This window comes from Callorhinchus milii, unplaced genomic scaffold (assembly GCF_018977255.1).
Source record: "Callorhinchus milii isolate IMCB2004 unplaced genomic scaffold, IMCB_Cmil_1.0 Scaffold26, whole genome shotgun sequence".
In the NCBI taxonomy this organism is placed as follows: domain Eukaryota; kingdom Metazoa; phylum Chordata; class Chondrichthyes; order Chimaeriformes; family Callorhinchidae; genus Callorhinchus; species Callorhinchus milii.
In genome coordinates, this window is record NW_024704767.1 from 3563650 (window position 1) to 3587173 (window position 23524).

At 37.4% G+C, this 23524-nt stretch overlaps 1 long non-coding RNA gene across 1 annotated transcript; it reads left to right on the forward strand.

The window, feature by feature from the left end:
* The first annotated feature begins 39 nt into the window (after positions 1–39).
* On the forward strand, positions 40–22997 carry LOC103187384. The gene is made up of 2 exons (XR_488892.2): positions 40–170; positions 22554–22997. It is a non-coding gene; the product is annotated as an uncharacterized LOC103187384 (long non-coding RNA).
* Positions 22998–23524: the final 527 nt, after the last annotated feature.

Sequence of the window (23524 nt, forward strand, 5' to 3'; positions counted from 1 at the left end):
AAAATTAAAAGTGGGAAAAAGTTGCAACCGAGAGAGAGAGAGAGAGAGAGAAATATATATATGTGTGTAACTTTAAAAAAAAAGAGAGATTTCAATATAAAATGCGGAGCTGACTGCCACAGGAGGCATCGTGGAAGCGATCGGGATGGAAACGGAGCTCTGCACACACAGTAAGCAAGCTATTTTCTAAAAGCTCCTTCAAGGTTTACAGAGAGCCGAATGATTTATCGTTCTGAAACGGTCATTATTTTGGTGAATTTCAAGTAGTTAGAACCTGCTGTGATTTGAGCCAAGTGGGTAGAAAATGGGATGAGAGAGAGTGAGAGTGAGAGTGAGTGAGAGTGAGAGTCAGAGCTGAAAAATAAATAAATAAAATGGTAATTCGAAAGGATGTTTGTAAATGAGGAAAACAGCGACACACACGAAAAAACAATATAATAACAGAAGTTTATTCCGAACTATAAGTAATTCGGATGGAAAAGGGGGGTGGGTCTGTAAATGCTGTGCATGCGCGACAAGGGATGAGTGGCGAGAGACAGAAAGTTTAAAATTAAAGGGTCTCAGACCCAGAGAGGAAATATCAGGGCTCCATTAAACAGTGACTGTTATACTGGCCATTTACGTTCTGTGATTTATGTGTGTTATATTTGTAAGTGAGTCGTTCTGGTTTTATTTTTATTTTCCGTCTAAGCTTGCGATGAAGTTACTGGAAGTGACTATCCGTCCGTTCTGTGGCGTTTGGTGTGTTATGTTGTACAACCAGTAAATGAGGCTTTTTAGATGAAGTGTGCAGCATTCGGTAGGTCGCGTGGTTACGATTTTACCCCCAAAGCCCCCCCCCCCCCCCCAATACCCCCCACCCCCCCCCTTTTTACATCTTCCTTTTCTTATCCTCTTATCTGCGAACATTATCCCTTTTCTTGAAGTATTCCCCCAGTCTGCCGTCCTCTCCCTCACCCCCCCCCCTCCTTCCAAAAAGAGTCTTTTCTATCATTCGCCATCATTGTAGGGACAGCTGTACTTATCGCTACCGGTGCAGCGAGTGCTAATTTGTCTTTGAATGTCCCAGTCAGAGTGTTATTAATTGCCACTACAATGCTGGTGATTTTTAACTAATAACAAAGTTGTAAATTAACGCGGTTCCTTCAAATATTTCTAATTTGTCAACATTGATTGATTTGGTTAATACTCCTCGCGTACAGATAATTTTGCACCCACTATGTTTACTGCGAGACTATTATTGCGAAATGGTAATTCTCCTATTGAGTAGAGGAGGCGGACACCTTAATAACATAAACTGTCCTTTTGTTTGTGGTTTCTTTACTAAGCTTCAGATAGGAAATTATTGCATGAGTGGACTTCTTATCCCAGCACAATATGCAACGCTAGTGTATATACAGTACTTTTGCTCAACTGTCCATTACAGTGAGTGGTACAGTACATACAAAGTTAAACATATGTATGTTCACGTAGGCAGTTAAATAAAGCTTTTGCACAGCATACATCTTCATCAAGGCAATGTTGCAATGCAATTATATACGATTTATACAAATACAGTATATACAATTCATACGATATATGAATCTAGGTGCAGTGTAATAATACTGATGCTTGAATGTGGCATGTTGAACACCTGGAAGTCAAGAGAATACTGTTAAACTTCGACCTCTGATGCTTTGGTTTTTTCTTTTGGGATCAGGCCAGAGAGAGAGTGGTTTGAATCGTCTCAAAGGATGGTTAAAAAGCCTGAAAGAATAGCACGCTCTGATGATGAACTTACTGCTAGCGTTAAGCCTTTAAGCCCTCTGGCGCATTCTGACACTTTTCTATTGGAAAACAGTAACATAGATTTCCAAAGTTCCCCCATTCCAATGGCCATCTATTGTTTCCTCTTATTTCCACCCTTCTCTGAATTCTGTCACTCTGAAGATTTTAAAAAGAAATTCCCACATGTTTCCTTTTTTCGCTTCAAGTTTAACAAATAAAAAAAACCACTTTCGATTGGGGTGAATTCAGTAAATATTTCAATATAAACCAGGAAAGAGCAAGAGATATTTTATTTACTTTGACGATATTCATATAAAGAACGTTTGTGAGAAGCAAACTTTCTATAGAAATTAAATTTAAATGGGACTTGCAACCCCTATGAGACCTTATATGAGGAATTCAATCTGCTGAGTATTTTGACTCGTTCTTAAATAGGTTGTATTTGTGTGTATGAAACCTTTGTCTGGAATTCGGGAGCAAATCTTTGCAAGCAGACCCAGCTATAGTTCAGGGTCACTGGCAATTTACTGTCCTAATACTATAACGTACAACACGCAAAAAAATATTCAAGAAATAAGAACATTGCGAGGTCTGCTAAATACTTGGGTTCCCGTTCTCTTCTCTTCTAATACAATCTGACGAGCTCGATTTTTAAACAAACACTTGGCATATTTTCGCCATCCGAATGGCGCACAATACATTCACTTGCGAAATGGGGATTTTAGCATGTCAGAAACACAAATTGTTTCAAATCCACTTGAACAGCGAGCAAATGCAACCTGGAAACGGTTGTAACAAACATGACATAAAATCGTATTTAGTGACTGGACACATTACTGTATTTCTTGTATAAATTTACATTTACAAAGGACAGTTGGTTGCATTAGAGCACACACTCCGGTACACACACACACACACATATATATATACATATATATATTTAGACTGATTTACTTATTGCTGCAACAATATCCATTATTAAAAAAATACACGAATCAGCTTTGAGTAAGCGAAATGGATGAGTAATACGATTCGTTTGTCCAATCTAGTAAATTCAGTTTAATATAAAAGTGTTGCATTTATCCTATATGCTCAGAATCAAAGTGCAAGGAAACTCAACAAGAGATTCAGTAGAAAATCTATTATTCAGGGAGACAGAATAAAGCGTCATATGGCAATATTACAATTAGTTAATCTTCAAATGTCTGATCCTTATAGCATCTCCTCAAATGTGCTTATTAAATCGGTGACCAGCAATAATTTATTTCAAGCCAGTGAGTCACACATTTTTTTTGATACACAGATGAGATATTCTTCAACCACATCTGTTTTTTTTCTTTCCTGTAACACATATAATCTGCTAAAACAAATGTCGCACCGAGGCCTTCGCAGGAGATCGTACAGACAAAATATCAAAAGGATGCCAACATATGTAGAATATTTAGCTTAAAGACTGACAAGAGCTGCAAGTGCGGAAGTGTGTCTGTTATTTTCACGGTGGAAGAATCACACTGAAATAAGTTACATACATGTGCTTACTAATTGAAAATTGTACGTTAAATACAACAGCTAAATGAGACTGAAATGATATCTCCCTTTCCCTTGAATTATAAGAACAGGGTTACGTTACAATGAAGTATCCACTTAATTTGCTACACTTAACTGATACTTATTGCATTTTTTTTTACCATCATTTCTAAATAAGTATCGCACGAGAGCAAACGAACACACGTGAAACGATTGCAGTTTGCAGCATAACCCTTTGGGTTTAAGAAGCGAGGTGGATTTTAGGCTCCAACGCAATATTTAAATACAGTATTAATATAATTAATCGTGGAGGTTGTTCGCCCAGTGCTCATGTATCGGGTTGGTTGTGAGGCTGGAGCACAATGCAATTTGGTGTTTATTCGGAGTAATTATTTAGCAATAAAAAAATCCGATTCAATTGTTGGGCAGCTCATTTTATTGTATCAATACTTCACGCAGTCAGGACTTCAAAGCGATTAAAAATGGCTGCTTCGTGGCAGCTTATCAAATGCCGCCATGCTATAGACATGGATAACTGGGACTGTTTATTGTACATATCAAAATTATTCTAGCATGCATTTGAAACATCCTTCAGTTGCACGCTTATAGCAATCACTTACACGCAGCCATAACAAAAGAATCGTCATCGACCTTTTAAAACTGAGCGTATATACAGTATATATATATATATATTTCCTGTGATTTTTTAAAAAAAAACAAATCATAAAATCCTTCCACTTAACGGCTATTATATTTTCGAAAAAATATATATCTGCAGTCAGAATCAGTCTTTGCTTTCAGGGATTGAATGTGCTTCAAGGCTAGCTTCGAAGGCTGACCTATATAGTTGCAACAATAATCAATGATAGTGTAGATATATTTAATATCCCAGAAAATATTGATCTAAGATACTGCATTTATTATAGTTTTTCTTGGGAAATTGCATATTGTTAAACTATATATATATATATATATACATGGAAGATCGCTCTGTGGATTGACTACTCTCCTTTCGCTTTTTGAAGCTGACACTCAACACACACACACCTCTCATTGCTTTGTTTTATTTAAATAAGGCCATTTCTCCCCAACCCCCCAACCCCCCTTCCCCCCACCCCCCCACCCCCAGAAGATCCGACGATTAAAGCAGCTCTGAGTGAGTAGATTAAATCAGATCTGAGGCTGGAGTCCCGGTTAGCACGTGACTGTGAACAACTGCATTTATTACAATATCGGGAGAATCAAACACAAAGCAAGAATTATCAAAACCCGAATGCATTCATTTGAATGCGAGAAAGAAGCAGTCGCTAAATAGGGACTTCCACTGAAATACATGAATAATATTTGATATTGTTTCCTATGTTATTAATACGTTTATTAATAAAGTAGCACATGTGTTTTGAGAGCCATTTCCATAACTACCTAAGGCACGACGTGCCAGTGACAATAACAGAAGCATATGAGCTGCAGACGACATTTCATTGATCTGGAATATTTAATCAAACGCCAAAATGTCAGCAAAGTGTAATTTTAAAGTTTTAAACGCTGCACTCTTCGAATCTGACGAGGTACTGTATCATCAAAAAACTGTGAATGACCTGGTCCATTATAAAAATGAATGAAACGACTTCTTACGCGTTATCAGTTTGTCGAAGCAGCATTGGGTTATTTGGATGATATATAATATTGAATTGTTCCGCTGAAATAATCGACTTCAGTATAACTTGCACCCTATTGCTTAAAGCCACCCATACATTTGTAGAGTATTAGTACAAAGCATTTGCCAAAGACACAAATTTAGGTTCGATTGCTGTTTCCCTATCTACTAAGTACAATAAGATTCAGAAACTAATATAAAACCGGTAGTAATAGTTTCCTCATTAGACTAGAGCACTGCAGCAAAATTGGCATTCCCTCGGGGCCAGGTAAAAAAAAAAAAGGGGGGGGGGGATAGGAATAATAAGTTAAAAAAGCAAGTTTTGACTGGGTTCATGTACTTCAGTTGCAGAAGATGCTGCATATAATTATTTAAAATAATCATGAGAAATAAAATTAGATGGTGTGATGAATTAGAACTTGTACCGCTAACGTTCTGTGACATACTTTCAGTCTTTAACTTTAATAAGTGAATTTAGTTCCACCTCCTTTTCTTGCATTTGTCAAAAAAAAGTAACAGCTCGCTTGGAATCGCTTGATTCTGCTGTATTAGGTATCATCTGAATTGTTAGGTAACTTGATGCACAAAAAAGGCCTGAGTTATATTTTGTATCTGGTATTTTAAAAATGACAAATGTCTTGTCAAATGTAGAAAATCTATTCCATCTGGATCTCCACAATTACTCATCCAGTGAAAGGCGGCTGGAAAGCTCTGACGGCGCGTCACATAAAATAAATTTGTAATGTAATAGCAAAAACGTTGGGATAATTTGCTGCTAATCGTCTTGTAGCGTGGTGCCGGAGAGGAAATCAGCTGTATAAAGAGTGGAACCGGGGTTGAAAAGGATACAAAAAGTTTATAATTAGCGTTGAGACATAAAGCATCATATTTTTTAAAAAAATCTTTATGTTGGAGTGCTGTGTGTTTCTTGTTTTATAGTCCAGGGAGAGTTGGATAAGTGCCTGACCACTGAATTAATAATGGCCAGTTTCTAGGCTGCCTGTTCTGCTGGAGCCGGGTTTTATACTGTAATCATTAGCAGCCCCCTCTGGCTACATGTTTTGCATCGGTGTAACACTATGACACAGTTGTAATACAAACTCCTTAGTCTTGCTTTGCATCTTGTGGCAGGAAGTTTAACAACAGTAGAATTCACCCTGAGTATAAAAGTAGCAATAGGAAGCGCCAAACACGAGAATAATCACTTCTGAAGATGTAAATGGTGGGATTCCTATCAATTATCTTTTTAGACCTAAAATCTTTCAACCCCTGTACTGAGGATTGAGTGGGATACGTTTGCTCAATAGAAATTACATATTGGGGGAGATGCATTTTTTTAAAAAAAAAACACGTGAAAATCGTCACTTTTATATCGTTTAATTTGGCTTGTTAATGGTATTAATTAAAACCACGCAGCTTTGACATTAACAATTAAACTACTACACCGCGGAGTGAAGAAATATTTCCAATGTTGCTCATTCGGGATCAGCGCGTCGAAAAGATGCTGCCGTTGGTGTCTAATAAAAGGTTGAATAATTTGATGAAAAGTTACAGAGGGTAACGATGTGTGTGTCACGTTTGAGAGTGTGTTTGATCAGCTCCCTGCTTTTGGAGTGCACATGCGAGGTATGACAGCGGGGTGGCGCTAATATATGTGATATTCCAGCTGTACTTTCAAGATGGTGCAATAAAATCAAACACAAAATAAGCTGAATTTGTTGGGGCTTGTTTTTTAAGGGGTAGTGGTGGTGGGGGTGGGTGTGGAGGGGTGGGGGGGGGGGGGGGGGTGGGGAGCTATAAAATAATGCTGCAACATGTATACTTTTCATTCAAATACCGTTTGCCTATTCGGTAGCAACAAAGTTCAGATGATATAATTTCAATGAACGTGTTTTGCAAATAAGAGAATCACAAATGTTGTGCTGGGCGTGCAAACGGGAAAAAAAAAGATTCAGCGAGAGAACAGTATGTCGTGGGGGGTGACTTCTAAATGTTGATGATTCTGTTTTGCGAATCCAAAGTTTCGTGTGGTTGCAGTTTGCTCGCCTGTGAATGGTACTTTTCAAATAATAATTTTAACTTTACTCCCGTCTAAATAGTTCCCGTGGGTTAAAAACTGCTGCCGTATATAACACAAATGCCCTTCCTTTATTTATAATGAATGCTTCTACACTGTCCCTCTTTTAAGAGAATCAAATTACCTCACCTTGACAGCCACAGTGCGTTTTATAACATCTAAATTAAAGTATAAAATTGGTAGGTACGAAAATAGGGTTCCAATTGATCTACCCCGAAATGTCTTTGATTGCCAAAGTTAAACTAAATGTGACTGAAATATACTTTCTCATGATACATCCATTCGTAGGACTATAATTATTTACCTTGCGATTAACGTTCTGCTTCGAAACGATATTCTTTGCCGTGTTTATTTTGTTTGTAGAACATTTGCACATACGGTATACCAGGCAGGATGGGAAAAAAAGTAATGAAGGTGAAAGTTAGGAGACTACCAGTTTCAGTAAAATAATTGGTACCTGTAACTGTTAACTGTAGGGATGCAATTATGTTGTTAAAATACTTGCAATACGTTAAGTTGGAGTTTAAAATGTCTGTGGAATATGTGTTCTCAAACACCGACGAGCGTTTATTAGGGATACATTTTCGCCTTTATTGATAGTTTTTATTCAATTTGTTTTTCAAAACTCATCAACGTGCATACTTAAAGCACTGGGTTATCTATATAACTTTCGAGCTGGGAGAAGTGGTTGTCATTGTTGTGAACTTCATCGTTGCCTTGTTGATTTCGTTACCACACAAATCGTCGCTTTGCTTTACTTTACAGTCACATTTCGATATGTACTTTACATCGAAATGATAGGGGGATTTCAACACAGCAACGGAGCAAATCGCACTTTGCGTTTTTCGTTTAAAATTAGAGATTCTCTAGCATTTAGTTTGTCTTAATTTGTATTATATACTGAGGGAATCGCTGGGCAAATCTATTACAGTTAATACCCAAGCAGGTACTAGGAGGCGCTGGTCGCCGAACAAAAAAAATGTGGGCTGTAAAGCTCAGCTCTTTGTCTGGATGATATTTGCCGAAAGTAATATTCAATTGCAAAATAACATTGTTTGCTGCGAAAAGCAGCGAGCTTCACATTTAAAACTAAATCGATAGCAACATATAATTAAAATGTACAGTCCTTTCCACGTCCTTGCTGAATAGCAAGCAGCACTTCGCAAATTTAATGTACTTGCTTTCCTTTTTTTATTTCAAGAGTTATTTCGCATTATAAATTAAAATCGAGGAAAATAATAATAACTAGAGCAGGTAAAAATTACCAGTAAAGAAACATAAGACAATATATTGCTCGGTGTACCTGTTTAGTTTATTGTTATATGTCGGAAATGTTGGTTTTGTGAAATTAAAAGTGACATTTTGGCATTAAAATCTCTTAAATGTAATAAATAAAGTCGTAGGGCAATTTCGAGTCCAGGGCGCTCAAAGGAAAATAGCAAAAGACAATCGGTTGAAATGTTTTCTACCCGGAATTTAAGAAAATTATACATTGTAACTGAAAAGAGCTGCTATATGAGTGTCCACTAACCCAAACAGTCCCTTAACGTCACGGTCAACGGATATCAGACATTAAGCATTGGGTATATTCACGATTAATATACGTTCAGATATTTCCACATTGGAATAATATAAAGAATATTCGAGAAATTTGGAAAGAAAATCAGAAGTGAAGTGCACAGCTAATTCGTGGCAAATCGCTTTTATATTTTTATGAAAGTCAAATGAACAGTTTTGGGGTGCAATTGGATATCACAGCGTGGTTTGTTCTTTGATCATCAAAATTATATATTAGTTTAAAAAACACGAAAAAGAACAGTAGCACTGTAAAAGCGACAATTTCACATCTTTTTGCACAACGCACTATTTGCTATTGTGAACAATTGAATGGTAACATCTAAAAAAAACGTTTTTTATTTCCCCCAAAACCATCATATCCACCATGTGGTAAAATAAGCTGCAGTTATGATAAATTAGCAGCAAATGAATCAATGTACATCTGCTCCTTTTAAGGATTGTTTTCTGAGCATACCTTTTTTGTATCGAAGCTGGTTTTATATATCCGCATTTTATCATTTCCTATATTTTTATAATGTGGCACTAAATAAATGCATGAATATCCAAACCAAACAAACAAATGTTTTTTTATTACTTTCAGTTTTGTTCCACACTGAAGCACGCATTAAAATCGTATTGTATACGAACACTGCCAGGCGTTTTTTTTATATATATAAAAAAGGTACTTTACAATCCAATGAATGTCAAAACAATTCAAACATTTAGGCACTTCATTTCAGGAAATTACATCGAGGACAACTGTTTCCTTATGCATTTAGAATATTGTTTCATTGAAAAAAATAAACGGTTTTAATATCCACATTGAATTGTTCTAAACTTTATGTAGTTACATTTGTGATCAAGTTGTTCTCGTGTCCAAGGATGCACTACTTAATAAGGGAGTAAAATCATTGATAGACGTTTGGTGTTACTTTCATTGGAAGAAAACGCACGACACAAGCTAATTCTTTAAGGTACATTTGTACGTTTTTTAAAAGTTATTTTGAACTAGTCCATCCCATAATAATATCTCGCACTTCACAAATAATGTTTCCTAGCGTAATGTCTGTCCGATGACAGCACGAGGAAACATTTCCACGCTGATAATGAAAGGAATAAAGTTATTTAGACTGTGCGATAATGTCCCCCACCCCCCATAAACTTTGTTTAATGGTTAATTGATTTCGTGTTTTAATGCTTAATGCAAATATAATATATTAGCCGGAATATTTAGTACGGTAAATATTATTGTGATATGGTATGTTAGATCCTTTGAGCAGTTTAATGAATTGCTCTGATCTCTTTGAATTCATGCGTCAACTCACTTAATGCGGAATAATGAGTTGTCTTCAAACTTATATCTAAACTTATTACTTCAGTGCTCCGTATATAGTATTCTGGGATAAAGCTGAATAACCCGCAAAAGTGATCGCCATCAAATTAGACGACACAATATATTATTGTCAACTGACGTTTTGCAGTCTGACACGTTAAAATGCGGAACGTATACGTTTTAATGATTCCATTAAGACGGATAAACATATATATATATTTTTTTCTCTCTGTGGAAGAATGCAGTTGCCTGCAAAAATAAAAAAATCGTCGTTTAACACAAAGTTAAAGATTAAACGTGTGTTGTATGCTTGCTCCTGACATCCTCCAAAGGTGCTCCCACAGAGCGACTTACTGAAGGCACCTGTTGAGTATACCGTTAGACAAGTTGCACTTGTTTCAATATTGCGTTACACAGATGCCTGCGCTGATTTCGCTAACAACTTATTTTTTAAATCCTTCCACAACCACTCTGGTGGATTACTAAAAAAAAGTATTTTTTTAACGGTTTCTTTCACAATCTAAAGCATCTTTTGAGACGCTCGTTTCGAATTTGTCTTGTTGTAGTTTATTAAAGTACTGCCTGTTAAACATTCAGTTATGTCCGAATTAGCTCGAGATAAAAATGTGAAACAAAAATTCACCCAAAGATGAAAATAACTGATTCAACCAAATCATCTCTCCAGTCTGGAAATCACATCGCCTTGCAACGTTAAACAACTTACCGTGCATTTATATTTCTGTTATATTATTTATATAATTGCTGTTATTTAATGAACACTTTTTAAAATAAAAGTCCGAAATATATGCCATTGAATTACATTCTATTCAGTTGTATTCTATAAGTCAGTTCGTTAGAATAGTTGTCAACTTGGAAATGATGTGCTGAATTTAACTAAATTTGAGTCTTAAGCTTTTCGCTGAATTCACAATGTCATCAGCTTAAACGTGTTGTCTTATTAACCACCTGCAGACTTTGCTGCTACAGGTAGCAACAGATCGACATATGACACTCGCAGGGGGGACGTTTTAAAACGTGGCGATGCGAAGGATACACTTACACTTAAGATTTGAGTCCCCCCCCCCCCCCCCCCCCCCAAAAGAAAAGAGAGAGGTTTTTGGAGCTGAAAATTACAAGTATAAGCCGTGGCACTACAGTATTATTTAGTTAGAGATACATATCTTACTTACACTAATAATAATAATATAATGCATCATTTGGTGGAGTTACAGTAATGGTGTACTGCATTGTTATGCAACCAATTTCTTGAGAGTGAGCTTTGTTATTTTGTTATGGAAATGTTTTACTTCTACATAAATTGAGACAAAACATGGAGAATGTAACAAATCCAATAATATGCTTTTCCAAAATTGCGCAGTGATTTCAATGGAGCATCAATTAAGTTTAATAACTATCAGATGAGGTTTAAAAACAGAAAACGTTTCATGCTGTGCGGTTTTACAAGTGACAAAGTGTGTTTTGTGTTGTTTTCAACTTTGCAAATACGATCCTGAAATTTCCGTAATTCAAAGTTACTTGAACATTCCAACCACACATAGAAATGTTGCATTGAAAAAAAAGTGTAGCACACGAGAGCAATTTTAATATAAATTGTTTATATCACTATATTGTCAACCCAAATGAAGATTATATGCATAATTTATAATTTATAGATGATCTAATATACATTACTGATTAAATTGCCCATCAGCGCCGACTCCCCAATATTCAGTTGTAACTTCCGCAGATAAAACCTGTTGGGGAAAAACGCGGGATTGGAAAAAAATAGGATTATTGTCTGAAATTCAAACAACGAATGCAGTTCATAATGTTACAGCGCAGACACACACACACACACACACACACACACACACACACACAAACTACCTACCGATCAATAAGTGATTGATATCAAAGATCTGTGCTTATTGAGATTTGGATCACTTTGCGATAGAAATCACACTTACTATAATTTCCAAAGAATTTTAAAAGCGGGCGCTTGTGCTAAATTGTCCAACGCTGGTGCGATAACTGTCAAAAGTTTTGACATCAAAGAGACAACATTATTCAGTTACCAGAGAAACTGTCTCCCCAAATAAGAATATCTTAATTACTGCGGCCTAAAGGTGACGATTTTGTAAAAAAAAAATCAGATTTGAAAAGGGAGTCTTTCTGATTATTTCTTTGATGGATTTCTACATTGGATCACGAAGAAGTTCTTAATCAGAGATGTCTCACAGAACCCTGAAGTTCGCTGAACTCAGTAGCTATAAGTAAACAAGTTGTCAGATTGAAATAATCTCTCTTCTTTGGGTTCTGAGAAAAATTCGGTTTCACATTCTTAGATTTAGCTAAATCTACTTTCCCCCCTGAAGCCGACAGTGGCGTACTTCGTTTCTTGGACAATAATGTGGTAATTGTTAAAGTTTTCTGACCCATAACATTTCGGGGTTAGTATTCTGGCTATGGCATGTAATTATGCAAAACACTTTCCATAAAGACTTGCCATTCGATCTAATGACATAGTCTACAGTCCAAAAAATGTGTGTGTGGTGGGGGGGGTGGGGGGGGGGGGGGGGGGGGGGGGGGGGGGGCGGTTGGAATCACAAGTGTAGTAAACCACCAACTAGATCCGAAAAAGTTAAAAACTGCAGCGAAATTAATGTAGTGAAGTTTATGCTTTGGGGATATATTTTACAGATGCTCTGTACTGTATGGAATATAATAGCTTCTTATTCGCTCTTTTAATTATTATTCCTCGCAATTGGTCATCTCACACCGGCACTTTTTGATAGTGACAGCCAAACATTAGAAACATAACGGAAAGGGGGGGGGGGGGGGGGCAAGTTCTTGCACTGATTTGAAATATATATTTTTGCCTTACAAAAATAACCACAAACATACTTCGACTTGAATCAAATAAAGACATTGATCTGAATAACACTTGAAGAATTATAGGACTTGAAAAACATGCAACTGTAAAAGTGAAAATACAGTTACATATCAGATACATATAGAGAAACAAGCAATTATTTCCATTGTGCGTGTGGTGTGTGTGTGTGAAGGAGGGGTGGGGGGGGGGAGGTAAAGAGTTAAATCCAGAATTAAAACAATGCATTATTATTACTTTTACAATAATATTTAAAAAATAAGTTAACGCATCAATTATATAAAATGTAAAAAAATGCTTTTAGTATGATTGCAGTCGATTTTCTATTCTACTGTTTCATTGTCGTCTCCCCCCCCCCCACCCCCACCCCCACCACACACACACACACACACACACACCAGGAAGGGGATTGCGTGGTTAGATAAGTTGAGTGCAAGATTTATTGATACGAATTTAGGAAGGAAAAAAATCGGTAAACAAGTTTGGGATTTCAGTCAGAATTAAACTCTGAAACAGGTGTCTTAAGTATCATCGGGAAGTTTACAGCTGAAAAGAATAAGTTTGCAAAACTTTTTTTTTAGCCGAAGGAGAAGTGCATTAATAAATAATGCAGGCTTTTATTTTCGAAGGAATTTGGTTTTTTTCCGTCTTAAATAATCGAATTAGATTGATTTCCCACAACGTGTGATCGCCAGCAGGTGAACAGTCTCGCAACACTATTTGCTGTTGGGTTGGAATGGGGACAAAAAACTTTCAGCCAATGCTGCAAACCTCGCTAACATCAATAAATTCCAACCTGGTTAGATTTAGCCGAATGTGATTGAAATGGAAGGAAGTAAGTCACAAATAACATCGATGGGTACTTTTTATTTTCCTTTATTCTCGATTGGATCGTTGCAATGCAACACTGCTTAAGCGTTTAACGTCTGTGTGGCTCTCAGTAAACTCCGCAGTTCTCCATCCGCCAAAGATTTGGCCCACACAGAATCAGTATTCTGCCTGTTCAGTATGAACGCAAATTTGAAAGATATTGTAGCGACTGAAATACTTGCAGGAGGAAGAGAGAAGGAAAGAAAGAGAGAGAGAGAGAAGAGAGGCTGTCAGGGGTCAGGCAGCCGGAGATTGCTTCTTGAGATCTTTCAAATTTCACACGTTTGAAGGCTTATGGGGTTACTGATTCGCATTTCAAAACAAGATCAACGGATTCATAATCAAAAAAAAAATGAGTTCTGTAACTGGCTGCATTTTGATGCACAGGGTGAGTGAATTTGGAAGCTCTATTGGCGCACACATCTCTGATCGTTTGGGATGTCGGGACTCTATGAGAGAAAAAATAGATATTGCTCCCCGGCTTGTTGCCTTTCTTCAATCAAAGCTCGAGTTAGCGGAAATTGGGAGTCATGTTAAATGGCAGTCGAAAATAAAAGGCGAAGCAAAGTTTTCCTGCACACAACAGTCCCTCCTCTCCTCCCCTCTCCAACCGAACACGTGTTGCATTCGAGACGCATCGCGTCATTTTTGTGCTCTCTTTCGTTTTCGTTTTAGTAATTCCCACTTGCATACAGGTCGAAGATGTGTTGTCGAAAGCATTAGATGTAGAACGCAGTCATAATTCAAAACTCCAAATGATGATTGAAAGAAGTCAATGGCCAGTAACAGTGTTTTGGAAATACATTTACTTACGAGTTTACACTGGTGCCCTTTTCGGAATGACTTTGTCAAAATATATATACGCACAGAAACCAACGATGCCAACTTAGGGAATTTAATCAAAAGTTTGGTACTGCAGTAAGCCTGTGTGTTCGGCAACAATATTAAAGTTGATGGTCCTTTCTTTACGTTATGTGGGTGCAGATCATTGTAAATCTCCAGAATTTGTCTTGATTATGCGTTTGCAGACATCAGCTCAAGACCAAACTGTATCAAGGTCAAGCTTCAATAATGCTAATCGTTAGCAATGTTTGTCTGGAAAGGGGACAGACTTTACATTTAAAGGACTCGATATTATTTACACAAAAGAAAGATATTCTGCACGCTGAATACGATTTTTCTCTTTGTATGTATTTCTCTTACTGCATATATTTCCGGAATAATAAAAAAAACAGTTTTCCAAATCATTATATATGAGATGAAAATGATTTGATTCTTGTTTGCAGTCATGTGAAATTGTACACGTTCTGCAATATACAGTACATTTGATAGCTTCGTCGCCAAATACATGGATGGTATTATTTTTTGGGGGTGGTGGTGAAAGAGAATTGATCTTTGGTTTCTAAATTAGCACTAAATCAAAAGTTAAATAAGTTGGAAAAGTTTGTTTTGCCCGCAACATTCCCGGTTGGTGACTTTCTGTGCGATTTTGATACTGATGCATTTGAAGTATGGAATTTCAGGAGCGTGGAGTCAAATACAAATCCTTATTTTGGTCGACGTATTTGTTGCATTTGTTTGTTAATCAATATACCTCGTGGCCCACACTGCGGCCTGTTGATGCTCGTGAAATGTCAGTGAGGAAGATAGTAAGTTTGTTAGAAAAATAACTGCAAAGCGGAAAATAGAGATTTAAGAGGGTGCGGAGGGAAAAAAAAGGCAAGTAAAAATGTGAAATGAAATATTGAAGGAAAAAAAGGCAAGAAAATTAGAAGTTAGAGGCAGACGTACACCCAAGGGTATCAACATGAGATAGGAATGTAAGAAATAAGTAATACTTTTAATGTGACCAAGGAAAAGAGAGCGAAACACTACCAAAGAATTGAGCAATTAAAATGACTGAAGGGGGAAAAATACATCAGAATGTGCAAGATAATAAAGAACAAAAAGAAAACAACACACATGACAAATAGAATAATAAACAGAAACGGAAGGAAGAGAGTGAATTGGCAGAGAAGTGAACGAGAAAACCTGAGTAAGGTAAGTTAGAAGGGAGAGAGAGATAAAGCCCAGCTTTGATTGATGACCAGTTTTTGTAGTTGACATTACCATTAAATTATTGCCCGGTATCGTAGTTCTGTTGTCTGTGGCAAACCTCTACCACAAGCTGTTTAATTTTTTTCTAATAGTCTCACGCCTGGCTGCCTTTAGCGGTTCGCTATTAATCAGCAAGAGATTCCACATTCAGCAAGGAAAGCATTTCCACAGCACGTGTTTGACAGTGTAGGATAGTCGACACAGACCCATTTACACAGCAAATCATTCCTATCAGGTGCACTTTATATTTCAATGAAACTCCTTGCACAAAAGAGTACTTATGGAGTGCCAAAAAATGTGTTTACAGAAAAAAAAGTAACATCAGATAGTCTGTTTACTTTTATAAATATGTGGCTAATCCAAAATCTGAATATGAAGTAAACAGGCGTATTCATTCAATATGAGCTCGATTATATTTGTTCACTTGAATTCACTTCGCATGGAAATTGTTTTCTATTATTAAGCACAATGTGTGGTTCCACGCAGCAGTTTTATTCACAATGGTCAGTTTGATACTTTAACCCTTTTCATTTTCTATTGAACTATTCGTATGGTTAACACTTTGATAACACAATAGCATAGGTGTTTCGGCACTTATATCATAAGGATATATATATATATATATATCATCGTTGTCATGGGTACCAGCTGTTCAATGTTAAATGTTCTCCAGTGAAGACGTGGTGCATCTTTTGAAAGATAGCCTTTTATTTGTACTTATGTACTCAGATTAGTGCCATTGAATTACCTCTGAATTGGTCCAAGGGGACTGACATTCCATTTTCAGGTGAATTAGATAAGTTTTCCCTTTACCTATAAACTCAACCATATTCTTAAAGGGTGCCCGCCACTAAAAAAAAGTTTGTAGTTCTGAAACGGCCTTCATATCACACAAATATCAGAGCTGTTAATTAATATCCTTTACGCGAATAATTCTGATGCTTTTGAATTTGTTCCAACAGCAATAAACTTGGTATTTCCCAGGGGATCACGCATCGAACTCTGCGTTTATATTGATTTTCGTTAATGTGTTAAACCAAATAATCCAACCACGAAGACACTTGGTTTACGAATTTACTATTGTCGCATTTTGCTGATATTCCATTTGTTAAAAAAAATAAGAATACAACTTTCAATATTGCAATACAACTACTGAACTAGTAGCACTTGTGCACCATATTTCGGCATACAGTATATCTAAAAATAATTCTTCATGTTTAATTGTGGTCCAGGCACGTTCCATATGTCCCTATTTCAGTTGTATTACAATTGGTCTAGTGGGCAATCAGCTTCAAGAAACCTGCGTTAAAAGACAACGCGTGATGGACAGCAGCTTTCATATAGGAGCTAAATAGAAATACTTCAGAGCTCATAGGGTTAATGTTTAATGCAAAATGTTGAAAGAAAGATAATTAGAAATAGAGCGAACGGTGATAGAGAGAATAGGATGTACAAGTGCCAATTCTTTTAAAGAAAGGAGGTGAAAGAATACAAAGTTGCAATAAAACGTATAGCATAAAGAAAGCGGCAAATGAAGGACGATGGAAGGAAAAGAAAAGTGATGTGAATACATCTGAAACATATTTTTCGCCTTCAGCAATATAAATGGAAATCAAAATTCACACCAACCCAGCAGAGATGTTAAAAGAACCTGTTTGAATGAAGAAATTAATATGTACCTTGACTACTTTGTCTGATTTGGTTTAACACATTTTACTCAAATACGTCTGGAGGATACACATGACTTAATAAGATTGGGGTGGAGGGGAGGGGAGGGGACTTCGTCAATTAACGTGAAGTTGTGAGTTTCAAAATGCTATTTGCACGTAAAGATATCATGCACTGGGTTTTTATTTGCTAAATAAACAAGATTATGCAAACATTTTCAAATCGAATGCATTTACTGCAACGACACCTGTGATCAAATATATCAATGAAACTTAATATTCCACTCTGAATTAGTGACAGACCATCAAATCTGCTCTCAATTTCTTTTTCATTTGCATTCAGGGCTGGGTTAGGTGCAATGAATGTCCGCCTGTCTCCTCCCTCTCCAGGAAAGACCACCTGAAGAAAGAAAGCAGAACTCTTCACCAGTAGCGGTTCAGCCCCAAATGCTTTCCCTGACATGAGATAATCTGATTACCTCTGGACCTTTGGTTAGGTCATCGCTTTGGTTTATAGTTTAGGTTTCGGCTCAGTGTGCTTTTTTTTTTGCAAGAGAAATTTCACTTAAAGACTTCCATTCCTTGTTTTGTACACCGCATGATGATGTGATGACATTTAGTGAATTTGCATGAGGGGAGAGGGGTGGGGGTGAAAGGCAACAACAATCAACAACAACAACAACAAAACCAGTTGCATTTATATTGCGCCCTTCACGCACGATAGGGCCATATAAATGGGGGGTGTGGGGGTGGGTGGGGGGGGGGCAAATAATAAAATCATCACAGACTTATGTGCAACTGTATCGAATTAGAGGTGATTCCGGAATAACTGTTTCTAATTATATGAGCAACAGGCAGACGTGAGTTTAACTACTTTTGCACTATTGTTATGAACAATAATTTCTTGATGAAAGTTTCAACTGACGATAGGTGTAATTGCACCAGCGACTATTTATGCAAATCAACAGCCTAAATTTCGGGTAATGAACATTCACCAGTTCGAGACTTTTGCGTGAGATGTCAATGTAGTCTGTGGATTATTGCATCATTTACTGTCACACATAAACAAGGTTCAATTCTAATTTTTTTTTACAATATTTACCGTAGTTTAGTTAAATTACTAGGACCCTCCACCCCCCCCCCCCTCCCCCCCCCCACCCCCCCCCCCCCCCCCCCCCCACACACACACACACTGGAAATTAAAGGAAGAGAATGAGCAGAGAACAAATCGCTGAATATCAAAATAGATAAAATAAAAAATATATTTTAATTCGAAAACATGACATCATAATAAAACTTCAATTCTTAATTTCAAAGAGTTTGAGGTAACTTCTCAGAACGATATTCAACCCAGAAGCAAGTGCCTCTGCAATGATACTTTCGCCCACAAATACACTGTCACTCCATAGTAAATCAGGTGATGCCCTTTGGGACGTCCTCCCGACGTGAAAGGCGTTGTACCAAATGCAAGGATCATTATTATTTTGTAACCATATAGTTAAATGTCTTTAAACCGGAAATGTTATACTGGTGCATTTGCTAAAGCTTCAACTTCACAGCTGTATAAACGCCCATGAGTTTCAACAGTAGGTCCTCCTGCACCTCTTGCCGTTGATTATCCAGAGCCATTTCCTCTGGTTTTCCTGTGCCACAAACTTCAATGTCGTTATGCAATTAATGCAGACCCACCTTTGCGTGAATGACAAGTTTCATGAAAGAAATATATTTCCTTCGATGGAAATAAGAAGAGTTTACAGTTTCTTGTAATCAAAACGTCGAGGTTATAATGATGTACTTCTGGGTATAAAGTTGTTTTGTACCATTAATTTTAAATGAACCATTCACTTGAGCCAAACCCATTCATCAGCTTTGGTGAAAACGAACAAAACCTGAATGCATCATTGAGGGAACTTATCGGTGTTGGACGACACATTGTTTTTTTACGGACACACAGCAGGATACAAAAAGGCCATCAGTCACTTATCAAATTTGTTTATCTTACGTAGAGTTCTTCTGAAGTTTTTGGATTGCGGGAGTTATATTTGCCAAGACCTGAAGAGGCAGCCTAAACGCTTATATTGAGAGGAAACCAGAGTTTCATGAGCGGAAGTCACTTACAACATTTGCCTAAACATCTAATGATCCATGTTTACATTATTGGAGTGATTGTTTGCGCGGTTGGTTCCCTCCCTCACTCTGTGCTGCCAAAAACGTTAGCCAACTCTGATGTACTATGTCGAGTCCAGCTTCAGGTTGGAGTACATCTTAAGGCGTCACCAGTGCAACTAAATAAACAGCCTGCTCTACTGAAAGTGATAACCTCACCATGACGCCTCATTTCAAACCGTTACAAAGCATTATAATTGCCTTTGACACATTTTCGAGTTTTAATGTATGAAAGGAGTTAACATTTTTCTTGAAACAGTTGGAGTGGTTATGCCATCACAGGAAACCCTTGCAAGCATTAGTTACTCACCCCCGTAACTGGAGCTGGGCGTTATCGTCGTAACCCAAGGTTTTTCGGTTGATTTTGAAATGTAACTCTTAACTCCAATTCAGCTCCTGAAGCTCAGTAAATCATACATGAGTATTCTCCAGTGATATGTTGAGCACTCCAAGCCAAACAAATGTTGCAATAGAAATAACAGGACAGAGCAGCATCAAAGCTAATCATAATTATTGATACTGTTGAAGTGATATTCATATCACCAGTAATACTACCTCGTTATGCTTAGAACTGTTACATTTATAACGTTATCTCTATTCCTGTACGGACTTATAAAATAATTTTGATGAAGACCTTTTTATTATAATTAGGGACGTACACTTTTAAATGTTGGATATTTCTTGTTTTCACTACAAGTACAAAGCGATAGATCACACGTATATGTACCATAATGAAGCTGAGGTAAATACCATACTTGGAAACAAACAATTGTTTTAATGTATTCTGAGTTATTACTGCAAATTTAACAGTGCTTTTCCTCCGAAACAATTAGCGTTTACATCTGAAAATCAGTTATAGAGAGCACTGTGGCATTGAACAGATATGTGAAACTGGAAGATAATGTGTGCAAAAATATGACAAGAGGATGACTGACATTTTAGAAGTACTCACCTCTCATTCAATTAAAACATGTACTTTTTCACACTATATGTTTCGCCGTGACTATGTCGTGTGCAAACTTGTCATACTTTTAAAACATAGTGGCGATATTATCCACCTCTCAACGGTTATGTTGTGGCAACCTTTTTCCTCCAACGCTTGCTAATTCTAAGCACAATTTATCAATTCGTCATCCAACGTCCTATTATTTCATATTCGGGCACGTTTACCCACTGATTGCCATAATTATACTTCTGCAGTAAAATCCTAACTTTGGAAAGGGTGGCTATAAATCATTTCAAAAGAAAGTGTATGGAATATATACTTATCTGGCGTATATGTCTATTTAGAATGACAGGAGGCATTGAGAAGTGCGAGGAGTCTTTTTTAAAGTACAATATACATACACGAATGAAACAGAAAGTCAAAGATATTTATAATATAACAATAATAATGATATATATATATAAACGTGCCAGTGAAAGATTCTTTTTAGGCAATCTTTAATGATAGATTCAACTACATTTTCAATTGCTGTTGTCCTTAAGGTTACTTGGAAGAACATCGGTCAACTATGTCAGTAACAGGTCAGAAATGGAGCGAAAGGCAAATTGTTCCCCATCAGCCAGGTTCCCTCTTAATGTCCTTATAATATAATTGGAAATGCATTGGGTGACAACGTTGACGTCAAGAGCAGACGCAGTAAATCAAGGAAGTTGCATCTTCCTTCATGTTAACTCACGTAAATACCAATAGTTGTAACTTTAAGAGACTTTCTTTTGTATTAAGCAGACAGGTTATGTTCGTTGGCCCATTCACTCTGTCCTGATAGGAATTGATATATGGTAAATACAATTCTAGGATCATACTATTGCAGCATTTCAAAGAAGCTGGGGTGAAGAAAGATTTGCAGACCAAAATAAGATTATGTAGGCATCTTTTTTTTAAAAAAAGAGTTAAGTGAAATTGAACAAGTTGTGAAATGGAAAGCATGCTGGGTGTCAATGCCATCTTCTTACAGTAACATTTTTCAAAGGGCACTTTTTGAAGTAATATTCCATTTCGACAGGGTAGGACTAGACAGTAGGTTGATTGATCCTAAGGTAGTTTAGAAATACAAGGCGTCCAGTGGGCTACGCTTATTAGTCCAACAAAACTTTTCGCTCTCCATATCACCGTTAATGGCCACATGCTCAAGCACGTTTGGGTTCTTTGCTTCAGCGCTTCCTTAAGGCTGGCAGTATCTCCAGCAGGCACTGGGGACATGGAGACAGGCTGAGGCTGTGATCTGAGATCTGTGCCACGACAGAGAACTATAACAATATAAGTCTGTTGGACATGCCGGCTGGGCTGTCAGTTTTAATTTGTGCATGACCTGCTGGCCGAAAAATGGGAAAGAAGTGGCAGAAAGTGGGACTGAAAGCTAGTATTATTGCTTTGACAGCTTCACTCATCTAGAAGTAATGCAAAATGCAATTTATATTTATACTCCCTGACCTCGTGCTCTAGGAAGAAAGTATCTAATGAAGGGCCACGAAGGCAGGGGAGAAGCAGATCTAAGTTCAGCTGGAATTTGTCTGCATTTTTGTTTTCAACAGTTTAATTACAGTCGAAATGTAAATCAAACATTGAAGAGGGCAATGAAGCCTGAAGTCTCGCATTGTCTTTTTCGGCTTGGGCAAGACAGGAAGGAATAGGGAGTCCCAGGGATGTTCTGCAGGATGTCTGCTGAAACTCTTTATTAGATAAATGCTCAGGCAACACTCCCGGCGTTTGTTTTTCCCTTGAGACCTAACCACTGAACTCTGTTGACTTTTAACCATGGTACCAATAGCCAAGAGTTAGAAATTCTGGAGCAACGCCAAACAAAGACTTGACTCGAACCAAAATAAACACCTTCTTGTCTTCTAGACCTGTACACAACCGCAGACAATCTGCAAACGATGCGTTCGGTGCCATCATATATCTCTTTTTGATTGTGTGTTTTTTCCCTTTTAACCCACAGACCTGTCCCTTGCTTGTCCTATAATCCAGTGGCATGTGCTGATGACATCACATGTCCATTGCCTGCAACTTCCAGTCCCTTGCAACTGTCATTTAATGCTGCAAGCAAATGAAAAATGACCGTGAGACTCACTGGCTCCCAGAAGTGACCTTGGGTATTATTAGAATGACCTCCCATCGGCTTGACCAGAAGACCTTTGATATCTGCAAGAAGAAAATACACGAGTGAGATGCCTCGTCTACCAACAGAAAAAGGACATCAGAGGAAACAGCACAAATCTAATGCTAATGCGTTAGCTTCTTGTAGGAACGTTGTAAAAGTGATCAATACACACAACTTGAACCTCTGCCTCTAATGCTCTGCCAGTGTTTCTTTGTTGTATACGTCACTGCTTTATTTATATCCCATTTTGATTTAAAAATAAAGCCCTGGGCATGTAAAATATGTGAATTTCTCTCTCTCTCTCTCTCTCTCTCTCTCTCTGGTCTGTCAGTTGGAAATGAATCTGATGGTCGATAGAGTTTAACTCCTGTCAAGGAGCATTCTATTACAGGTTATGACAGGCTATTGAGAGTCAGGAAGCACCCACAGACAAAAAAATATATATAGCAAAGGGGAATCACAGGGCCTGGCTGGTTGGGGAACAGCCCAAAGCCTTCTGATTCCCTAAAATGATAGGTAAACAGAATTCCTTGATGTAATCAGCTTTTCTCCACTCCATCATGCAGTTTTTTTTCCCATCTAGAAACCCTCGCTAAATACTGCCTTGCTCTAATCAGCTCACACACTCGAAGCACGCTCCATGACTAATACGATATCCTCAAAACAAATTAATGAGTACTGATTATGGGAGATAGCTTTGCTTTCTCGCTCTAACTTCACCTCCGTACCCCTGTGGTTCGTCTGCCTCCTCCTCCTCCCATCTATTTTGACATTCACTCTTTTCTGACATTTTCCTCTCACCTGGCGTG